This window comes from Sciurus vulgaris, assembly GCF_902686455.1.
Source record: "Sciurus vulgaris genome assembly, chromosome: 16".
Taxonomy (NCBI): Eukaryota; Metazoa; Chordata; class Mammalia; order Rodentia; family Sciuridae; genus Sciurus; species Sciurus vulgaris.
The window spans coordinates 5981968-5992630 of record NC_136477.1 but is presented as its reverse complement, the minus strand read 5'-3'; the positions used below and the strand labels follow the sequence as shown (position 1 = coordinate 5992630).

The 10663-nt window shown below is 52.7% G+C and overlaps 1 long non-coding RNA gene across 1 annotated transcript; it reads left to right on the top strand.

Annotated features, from left to right (window-relative positions):
* Positions 1–767: 767 nt before the first annotated feature.
* On the top strand, positions 768–5459 carry LOC306646505. The gene is made up of 3 exons (XR_013759857.1): positions 768–1098; positions 1930–2134; positions 4742–5459. It is a non-coding gene; the product is annotated as an uncharacterized lncRNA (long non-coding RNA).
* The last annotated feature ends 5204 nt before the right edge of the window (positions 5460–10663 follow it).

Genomic DNA, 10663 nt, shown 5'->3' with positions numbered 1-10663 from the left:
CTTGGTCCACAGAGAGGGTACGTGTGTGTGCCCCATTTCACAGATGGGAAAATGTAGATGTGGGAGGTCTGATAAGGGGCTGGTTCCTCCTGTCCGCAGGCCAGGCCCTGTTGGCCAAAAGGATCTCCAGGCCCTGGATGAGGAACCTGTGACTGGAGGAAAAGCCCCCGATGCACCCAACAGGAGCTCCCTGATTCTGGAGCAGAAAGAGATAAGGGACCTGGGGATGAGGGGTTTCCTAAGCCCAGGAGGGACTGGCCTCAGGCATTTCATTATAGTAGCAGGAACTGGACTAGCACCATCTCCTGGCCTCTAGAGTCCCTGCCACCCGTGGTGTCCTTGATGTGTAGCTGCGTCACTGCAGTTCCTCCGCTGGCTCCATCCTTCCTCGCCGTGTGTCTGTTTCTGAACGTCCATATTTCTGTTATGGAGACCAGTCCAGGGGGTGTGGTGGAATCCTAGCTCCTGGGGTCGGGGGCCAGGAGGAGCCAAGTTCACAGCTAGGGGCAGCAACTTACGGGGACACCCACCATTGGCCTATTCCCTCCCCACTGCAGTGCCACTTCATCCTAAGGGAAGGACATCCTCAAAGACACTTTCCAAATAAAGTCACATTCAGGTGGGCGGGAGCTTAGGACGTCATCAGCTCTTTTTGAAAGACACAGTTCACGGAGGCACTACCTTACAAACATTTTTGTCCTGTTTTGTTTTTATGTTCGTTTCCCTCCCCGAAAGACTCCCTCCAGAATCACACGGGAAGACTCAGTGTCATCTACGGCATGCAAACGTGCGGGGGGTACACACGCCTCTTCTGCCAAAACAACCTCTGTGAACTAATTGATCACTTTTTGATTTTGAGAATCAGCTTGTCCTTTCAATCATCGCTCACGTCTTATTAACTCTGAGAGCGTGAATTCATTTTGGTAATGTGTACTTTCTGAAAGACACAGTTCCTTCTGGTCAACCCTTTTGTCCCCTGTTCTGGGTTTTTGGCACATGTTTTAATTGGAGGGGGCCTTTTTTCTGGGACCAGTGAACCAAAGCACATCAGAAGGCGCTTGGAAAACCCCAGTCAGTGTGGCGATGCTTGCTGGGGAGGTAAGTGGGGACAGGGTGCTCGGGATATAGAGGGGAGGCCAGCTTCCCCCCAGAGGGGGCAGAAGGGGACTCTGGAGAGAAGGGTGCCCGAGGGGAGAAGGGGCCCTGTTACAACAAAACCCCACATGACCAGGGACCGTCCACATAGGCCTGAGGGGCCGGATGAGGGGTGCAGGCTTCACAGAGCCCAGGAAGCTCTGGGTCGAGTTTTTATTGGGGACATAACCTGCTCTGATTTGCAATTTGAAGACGTGCCAGGGCAGCAGCGGGGGAGGTGTGTGGAGAGAACAAGGGCGACAGGGCCTGAATGGCAAGGACAAGGGTGACTGGAGCCTGCTGGACGGTAGAGAGGACAGGGAGGAGGGAGGTGGGAGGCATCCCCTGCAGGCCCGCACTGTGCCCAGCAGGCGGCCTAGCACGAGGCCGTCTCTGCTCAGCGGCCAGGTGGGCATCTCCTCGTGGGGCTGCAGTGTGACCACAGGTTGGAGGGAAGATGCTGGGGGGTGGCAAAGTCCAGCTACGGAAGGGAACATACTGGAAGCTCTGCGTGTCTGTCCAGGAGGGATGTCCCTTGTGTCAGCTCGGAAGGAAGGTAGGAGTCATCAGGAGTCCAAACGGAGCCCGAAGTGAGCCAGGGTAGGAGCAGGTGGGGCCAGAGGCCAGTCTCAGCCCCCAGGGAGGGAGTGGGACTCCTTCCCTTCTCTGAGGCCGCCTGGAGTCACCTACATCAGCAGCAGGACAGAGGCGGCCTAACTGGGCAGCCTTGCTGGACAGAAGGGGCTAAAGGGTAGACCTTGAAAGGTCCATTCACATCCTCACTCTGGCTTCCAGGCCAACCTGGTGCAGGAATGGGAAGGACCAAGAGGCTGTCCAGAGAGGAAGCCAGCCAGGGAGGGACAACAGTCTTTACTGCCCATCGAGTGAACAGGAAATGGCCTCAACTCCTCACTGGTTAAAGATAATGACAGGTGCAGACTGTGGAAGGGCACTTGTAGGCCAGCCACTGGGTCAAAAGGACGCACCCAATCGCTGTCAGGTGGGTACTCTTACCCACTTGGACAGATGAGAAAACAGAAGCACAGAGAGGTTAGGGTACTGGTTCCAAGTCACACAGCCGGTGGGTGGAGGGCTGGGACTAGAACTCCTTGCTGGCTGGTACTGTGTGGGTGCGCCTGTTTCCTACTGCTCCACTTTCCAGGGGCAGAAGAGGAGGCTGCGGGGGTGTGACCTGCCCAGGGTCGGGCAGTCAGTCCGTGGTCAGCTGTCTCATTTTGCACCCCAGCCCAGAGGGCGGGAAGCTCTCCCCTCCAGTGGAGCGGGGCCAACGCGGCCCTAGGGAAACCTGCCTGGTGCCTGTCCTGGTGACAATACTGGCTGGGGCACCGGGCCGCGGAGCCAGTACCTGGAGACAGGCGTGTCTGAGTCTCCCAGCCTGGAGGATGGACTGCAGGTGGTACAGAACTAACCCTGCTTCCCAGCGACATCCCAGGCCAGTCGGGTCTTGTCATGGCAACTGGCGAACACCGCGGCTGGAGCAGCCTCCCAGGTTTCTGCACCTGCTGTGTGCTTTGCCTGACTGCCTGGCGACGCCTGGGCAATCGTGCCCTCTGCGGCTCAGTGGCCAGAGAAGAGAGGCGGCATGTGTGAGCAGAGGCCTGGGCCTCCTTCCCAGCCTGGGAGTGCCCTGCAGCGGCTTGGCTCCCCGGACAGAAGGACCCTGCTGGAGCATCTGAGCTTGTGCAAGCCACTTAGCGCCTTCTCTTTGATTTTGCAAATGTCAGTGTGTGTGTTGAAAGATTAAAATCAAGACAGTCCTTAGATCTGGGCAGGGGCAGAGAGAGAGACAGTGGGGCGCTTCTCAGGCAGGGGCATTGGAGCTGAACATGAAAGTCCCAGGCGGCCAGTCAAGCGAAGCATACAGCAGATGCAGAAACCTGGAATGCTGAAGCAGCAGCTCTGGGCTGGAGGCTGAGTGTGAGAAGCAGAGAAGGCGAAGAGGCGGCTACAAGAGAACCAGGGTTGGGGTTGAAGAAAGCCTATGGCTGGTGGTGGGGGCTGTCTCCTTGAAGCCTTGGATCTGATCTTAGGAGTCAATAGGGAGCCATAGAAGAGACTAGAGCAGGGAGGGACATGGTCCTACACTTACAACCTCCAGGGCTTCTCGCTGGCTGCTGTCCCTGGGATGGGCTGGGGAGAGTGGGCAGGAGACAGGGCCCACTGAATAGGGCAGAGGGGTAGAAGAAGGAAGAATCAGGGTATTTTTTTTAAGAACCTTTTATTCAAGCATACAGAAAATAAATGCATAAGTCACAGGTGAGCAGCTTGAAGAACTCTCACCAAGTGAAGGCACTGTATGGCCAGTGCCCAGATCAAGGACGGCACATCCCCAGCCCCTGGAGGGGCCTGCTGGGCCCCTCCTGCTGCTCCTGGAGTCCCTTGCCTGCTATCTGGACTTACATAAAGGGGAGCAAGCAGCGCGCGCTGTGTCTGGCCTCCTGTGCACGCCGTGATGTTTGCGAGGACCATGGCCTCATCCCAGACTGCGGTCTCCTTCATGGCTGTCGTCAGACAGTGGGTTCCCAGCGCTCTTGGCATTTGGACTGCACAGTTCTTCATGTGTCCCAGGCAGTGAAGGACGTTCAGCAGCATCCCTGGCCGCCACCCACAAGACGATGGCAGCATCCCCCGGCTCCTGAGCCGTGACAACCAGCACCCTCTCTACGCGTGGACAACTGCCCCTTGGGACAGTGAATTGCTGCTGCGTAGTTTTCTACCTTGTGAATTTGCCGCTGTTTATTTAGCCACCCTTATTTTGGACAGTTAGGTTATTTCCAGTTTCTGGTTATGCCGAGCGGAGTGGTTATGGACATTCTCCTCGGTTTCGGGGTGAACTTAGGTATGTATTTGAGTTTATGTGTAGGAGTAGAATCACTGAATCACAGGTGTTTACTCAACTTTTATGGATATTGCCAAACAATTTTCCAAAGCACTAGGGCCAAAATTTTACGCTCTCACCAGAAGCCGAGGGTGTAACTTGGTATTTATCTCTTTCACATGAGCCTTCTGGTAGATGTAGGGTGATGTCATACTTTGATTTTAATTTGTATTTCTCCAGTGATTCATGATGTCAGGCATCTTTTCATTTATGGGCTATTTGGAGATTACTTTGGGGAGGCTCCATTTTTTCCTTTGGGGATTCTACCTTTTTCTTGTTGATTTGTAGATGCTCCTTATATATTCTGGATATGAGTCCTTGGCAGATATTTCTAAGGCAGATATTTTGGAAGGGAAAGTTTGGGGGGGCATTCAGGAAGTAAGGTCAACAGATGAGGGTGGCTGGAGGTGAGGAAGAAGGAGGGGGAATGAGGCACCAACCTCTGGCGACGTGTTGCGGTGGCTAAGGGAGCCGCAGGTGGGGGAAATGCTTGTAGATGGGAGGAGTCTGGGAAGAGAGGACACCAGCTTGTAGTGGATATGTTCACATGTGGGGTTGTGATGGCTGATTTTACCTGTTCACTTGACTAGGCTAAGGGATGCCCAGATAGTTGGTAAAATACTGTTTCTGGGTGAGTCGGGCAGGGTGCTTCTGCAGGAGCTTAGCATTGGAATCAGCGGACTAAGTAATGAAGTCATCTCTCCCCAGCATGGGTGGGCCTCGTCCAATCCTTTGAAGTTCAAAATAGAACAAAATGGTGAGAGAAGGGGAATTCCCCTTCTCTCTTCTTGAGCGGGGGACATCAATTTCTCCAACATGTGACATTGGAGCCCCTGGATCTTTGGCCTCTTTGGGCCCTGGATCAGTTCTCAGGCCCTCAGACCTGGACTGTGTCATACCACCTGCTTCCTGGTTCTCTAGGTGAGCGATGGTTTCAGTGGGACTTTCCAGCCTCCATAATCAGGTGAGGAGCCAGTTCCCACAATAAATGTCCCGTTAGCTGTCTACCTATATCCTTTTGGTCTGTGCCTCTGGAGAACCCTGATGTACAGGCTAAGGAGGAGGCCTGGGGTGGAGACAGGTATCACGTGTATTGAGACGGGAACTGAGGCCAGGTGCGTTGGTCAGCTTTCCCTCACTGTGACATGATACCTGAGGAAATCAACTTAAAAGGAGGCATGGGTTCAGCAGTTTCAGTCCATGGTCACTGGCCTGGTTGCTCTGGGAGCAACCAGGAGCACAGAACATCATGGTAGCAGGAGCGTGGGGTGGATGAGAACTCTTCACCTCCTGGCAGCCAGGAAGCAATGAGAGAGAGGAAGGGGCTGGGGGCCTAATAGCCCCTTCCAGGACACACCCTGGTGGCCCACCTTCCTTCCACTGGGCCCCATCTCCTACAGGTTCTGCCCCGTCCGAATAGTGCCACAGGTTGGTGACCCAGCCTTTAACACATGACCTGGGGGGGACATTTTAGACCTGAACTATAGCACCAGGGGGTGGGTGCAGTGCTTATGGAGAGGGTGTGGCAGGAGAAGAAGGTTCTGGAAGGTATATGAGGTAGAGACAGAGGAAGAGGGTTGACAGGAGGGAGGCAAGGCGTCATATGACGTCAAGAAGGAAGGAGAGGAATACCGTTACTCAGGAGGCTGAGGCAGGAGAACCACAAGTTTAAGGCCAGACTGGGTCGCTTAGCAAGACCGCGTCTCAAAACTTAAAAACTCAAAACACTTAAAACTCAGTGTTCAAGTGCCTGGTGTTCAATCTGTGGATTGGGGTGGGGAGGTAGGGAAGGAAGGAGGTGACATCAGGGCCAATGGCTACCGAGAGGATAGGCAGAGCACTGAACTGGCCACTGCATGGTTCTGATGATTGATTTTTTGTGTCAACTTGATTGACCCAGACATTCACTCAAACATTCTGTGTGTGGGGGGGGAGTTTTTTGGGGGCAAGAGTTTAACATTTCCATCAGTTGACTGGGTAATGTAGATGGCTCTGCTGTATGTGAGTGGGCCTCATTTAATCAGGTGAAGGCTTGGAATAAACAAAAGGACCGGCCCCTCCTGAGTATGGGGATTCCCCCCTAGACTGCCTTTGAGCTCTTGTGGGTCTCCTGCCTGCCAGCTTTTGGAATACAGCCACGTGGCTGGCTCTCTGGGGTCTCCAGCCGGCCAGCTCCCCCTGTCGATCTTGAGACTTGCTGGTCCCATTGCCGTGGGTTTCAGTCTGCTTTCTGTTGCTATAGCAAAATATCTGAGAGTGGGTAACTTATTAAAATCAACTATTCATTGTTCGGAGGCTGGGAAGTCCAGAGCATGGTACCGGCAACCAGAGGGGCCTTTTGCCATGTCATAACATGGCGGAGGGCATCACTTGGCGAGACGGATCAAGTGTGCCCACTCAGGCCTCTCTTCCTTTCTCTGAAGCCACTCATGCCATCACAGGGCCCCACCCTCGTGACCTCATCTGGCCCCCATCACTCCCCGAAGCCCCACCTCCGGTTGCCTTTAGCAGAGAGCTTTGGGGATTAAGTTTCCAGCAAACTTTGGGGGAACACATTCAAACCCCAGCACTGTGCGAGCCCATTCCTGATCTCGCTGTGTGTCTCCATCTCCATCGTACTGACCGCCTTTACCTCTACCTACTGGTTTCTGCTTCTTTATTCAGGGTTTCCCACCTGGAGCCCTTGGACAGTGGGGGCAGTAGCCAGGCGGCAGGGGTTAAAGGAACAAGAGGAGACGAGGAGGAAGGGACCGAGAAGTTTCCTCCAGGAAGCCGGAGTGGGAAGAGGTTGTGCCTTTCACAGAGAAAGCAGAGGCCAAGCACTGGGGCTGCCTCCCCCCAACCCGCCCACCATCTGACATTGTCATCTTTCAGGAGAGGGTGGCTCGGAGATTCAGGGTGAAAAGGGTGCTGCAGCTTGAGGAGGAGGAGGTGTGTGTGTGAGGGAGGAGTCCACAGGATTTCCCCCCAGCCTCGTGGAGGTGGAAAGAAAGCAGACAGTGTTGTTCATCTGTTTCTTGGTACCTGGGATTGAACCAGGGGTGCTTAACCACTGGGATGAGCCACAGCCACATCCCCAGCCCCTTTTTATTTTTTATTTTGAGACAGGATCTCTTTAGGTTGCTTACAGCCTCGCTAAGTTGCTGAGGCTGGCTTCAAGCCTGTGATCCTCCTGCCTCAGCCTCCCAAGCCGCTGGTGTTGTACCACCACGCCCAGCTGGACAGTGGTTTTTGAAAGGAAATCACTTTCCGGTGGGTGTCAAGGAGCCAGATGCAAGGATTTGGGGCAGTGATATCTGTGAGGGTGAAAGGGAATTCCTGGCCTGTCCATCATTCGGGAAATAGAACCATGAACAGGAGGGTGGGCTTCAGTGGAATACTATGCAGGAGGGGAAAGGAGCTTTGTGTCTCTCTGCTCACTCTCTCAGTGCTAGCTCTGTCTCCATGCAAATGGAGCTCAGAAACATTCAGCCGAGTGAAAAAGAAAGCCATGTTATGTAATGCCAGTAGAGGGTGATGCTATATATAAATTCTAACAGACACGGAGCACTGCATGTTGTTGAGGGCTGATTCCCTGCGTGGGAAAGTAGATGTGGATCATGGGAAGGCTGGTCCCGTGGGGACTACAGTTGCTTTTTCCTGGGTCCTCATGGTTTTCCAGCATGTCTTTCTGCAGTGGCTGGAGAGAACAGATCGCTGCAGGAGTCCAGTGGCCAGTGGAAGGTCACCTCCTGTTTAGTGCATCCAGGGGGCCAGTGACCAGGGTGGCCAACAAGAGCAGAGGGAAGGAGGCCTGGAGGCACCGGGGGCCCCACAGACAAGATGACAAGATGGGGCTCCGCAGAGCAGGGCCACCCAGGTGGCTGCAGACCAGGAGCAGCAGTTAAAAACCGCTTGCAGGATGTGCGGCCTGGGGCGTTTCTCTGAGTGTCTGCAGCTCCCAGCAGGACCAGACACAGCCACCCTCGAATCAGGCACAGCCTCAGGGTATCACGGGTCCCTGGAGGGCAGCCAGGGGTCAGGCAACAGAATTTCCTCTTCTCTGTTTTTGGTTCTGGGGATCAAACCCAGGGCCTCCCAGCCCAGGGTGTTCTTTTTCTTTTCTTTTCTTCTCTTTTCTGTCTGCATTAAAAATTACTTTTAAGGATGGTAATGCAAAACGGTGAACATGGTGCCGACCACAGTCTGGATGAAGAGCAGTTCCATCACTCCCCCAGACTCCCTTTCGGGTCATCCTCCCTGCCTCGTCCTTGACAGCCACCCATCTGTTCTCGGACAGGAAGGCTCAGTCTTTCTGGGACTGCCACGCCGTAAGAAGAGAAATTCTGCATGGAACCTTAAGACAGGCTTATTTCCTCCAGCGTGGGGCAGCAGGATCTGTTTAGGGTTTTCTTTTTGGTGGGGGAGGGTACTGGGAATGGAACCCAGGGGCTCTTTACTGCTGAGTTTTGCCCCTAGTACTTTTTATTTTTTACTTTGAGACAGGGTCTTGCTAAGTTGCTTAGGATCTCGCTAAGTTGCTGAGGCTGGCCTCAAACTGGCAATCCTCCTGCCTCAGCCTCCCGAGCGGCTGGGCACATGATGGATTTAATCACATTACTGTACCTTGGACTTTACTGGGCGCCTCAGGCTTTGTGCCAATCGGCAATTCGAATCGTCTCCCACAGGTATGGTTATCTGTAAATATTTACCTGTCTCACGTTTCTTAAGGATGAAGTCTCCGAAGTGGAAAGACTGGCTTGAACACGGTGCTTGGGACTGAAGCTGCTGCTCCCCTGAGATCAGCGAGCTGAGCCAGGTTCTGCACAAACGTTCCTGCTAAGCAGACGAGCACCTTCTCACTGATCAGGAGCCCTCGGCATCCTGGAGTGACCGTGATGTCGAGGTGCCTTCCTGGTGAACTGGAGGAATCGGTTTGCTGTGTCATCAGAATTTTTCTGTGGTTTTGTTTCTGTTTTCTGGTGCTGGGAGCACGCTAGGCTAGTGTGCTAGCCCTGAGCTACACGCCAGCCCTGCTCAGGTTATTTGTGACCTCTCTCATCTCTTGGTTAGAATATTAATATAAGTTGATTCCTATAAGCCAGGGCCTCACACATGCCAGGTAATCACTGAGCTGCATGCCCAGACCTCTAAAAAATGTCTTTTTGTAGACAGGATCTTGCTCAGTTGCCAAGGCTGGCCTTGAACTTGCAATCCTTCTGCTTCAGCCTCCCTTGTAGCTGGGAGGACAGGTTGTACCACCACCCTGGCTACAATGCACATGATTACCCTTCCAGTTTTCTGTGGATCTGGAATTCAGGAGCAGTCTGGCTGGTAGGCTTTGCCTGTGGTTGCAGTCCGATGCCAGCAGGGGACGCTGTCCTCTGAAGGCTTGACTGGGATTCACTTTGAAGGTGGTTCATTTGCCTGGCTGCCCAGTTGACTTTAACTGTTGGTGGGCCTCAGTTCCTAACCCTACGGTCCTCTCCACAGGGAGAGGACCTAAGATTCCTCCCTAAGATGGAACAATCCAGAACACCAGGGGTCGATAGCCCTTGGGTCAAATCTGGCCCACTGATTGCTTTTTATAAATAAAGTTTTATTGGAACACAGCCATGCCCACTTAATTATGTGTTGTCTGTGGCTGCTTTTGCACTACAACAAGTCATTGTGCCAGAAACTGTATGCTCTATAATGCCGCAAATGTTTAATTCTAACCCTTTACTGAAAAACTTCACCAGTCTTTGCAAATGTCCAAGGCAGAAACCACATGTCTTTTATGACCTAGCCTTGGGCCTCACAACTTGTTATTTCTACAGCATTCTATTGGTTACTCGGGTCACCCTACCTCTGATTTAACATGGAAGGGACTTGAACACTGGAAGTGGGGATCACTGGAGGGTGTCTTAGAGGTTCATTGCCACACACCTGGAATCGGTTTGCTGGTGATTTGCCAAGATGTTTAGCTGTTCCCTTTATAAAAAGAAAGGCTTTATAAAGGGAAAAAAATGCCCTACATTTTCTTTTTTTTTTTTTTTTTTTGCCCATTGTTCTTGTTTCCTGGAACAGGGTCATGATGTCTGGAAGTGCAATAGCCACCTTGAGACACCGAGAACACAAGCCAGACGCTAAGAGTGGTGTCATAGGATGGGGTAGTCAGGTCCCTGCAGGCATCATGCAGCGTCTTGTCAGTGCTGGGTTCTTAAATTCCAACTTTCATGTCTGTGAGGAGAGCAGAATTCATCCCTCTTTCCCTGATTTTTCTTTTTAGTCACTGTTAGTTGGTTTGTTTTTTGAGTTTGGGCATATGGAATCACATGCAGACGTACAGGCTTTCACTTAATGATTTTTCGACTTTAAGATGAGGAGAAAGAGACATACATTCAGGTGGAAATGGCTTTTTGTACTTTGATCTTTTCACCTGCTTGTGATCCGTGATCTGATCCTTTTGGCCAGTGCTTGGCAGGTGAAGTGAGTTATAGCTCCCAGCCAGATACTCAGTCACCAGGGGAAACACCTGCCACCATAGAGCCAAGTCACAAACCCAAATGCAGAACAGGATCATAAGACCCAGTCACAGAACCCAGGAGGAAACTCAACCGTAGAACCAAATCACAAACCAACCCTGGACCCCAACTATAGGAGCAAGCC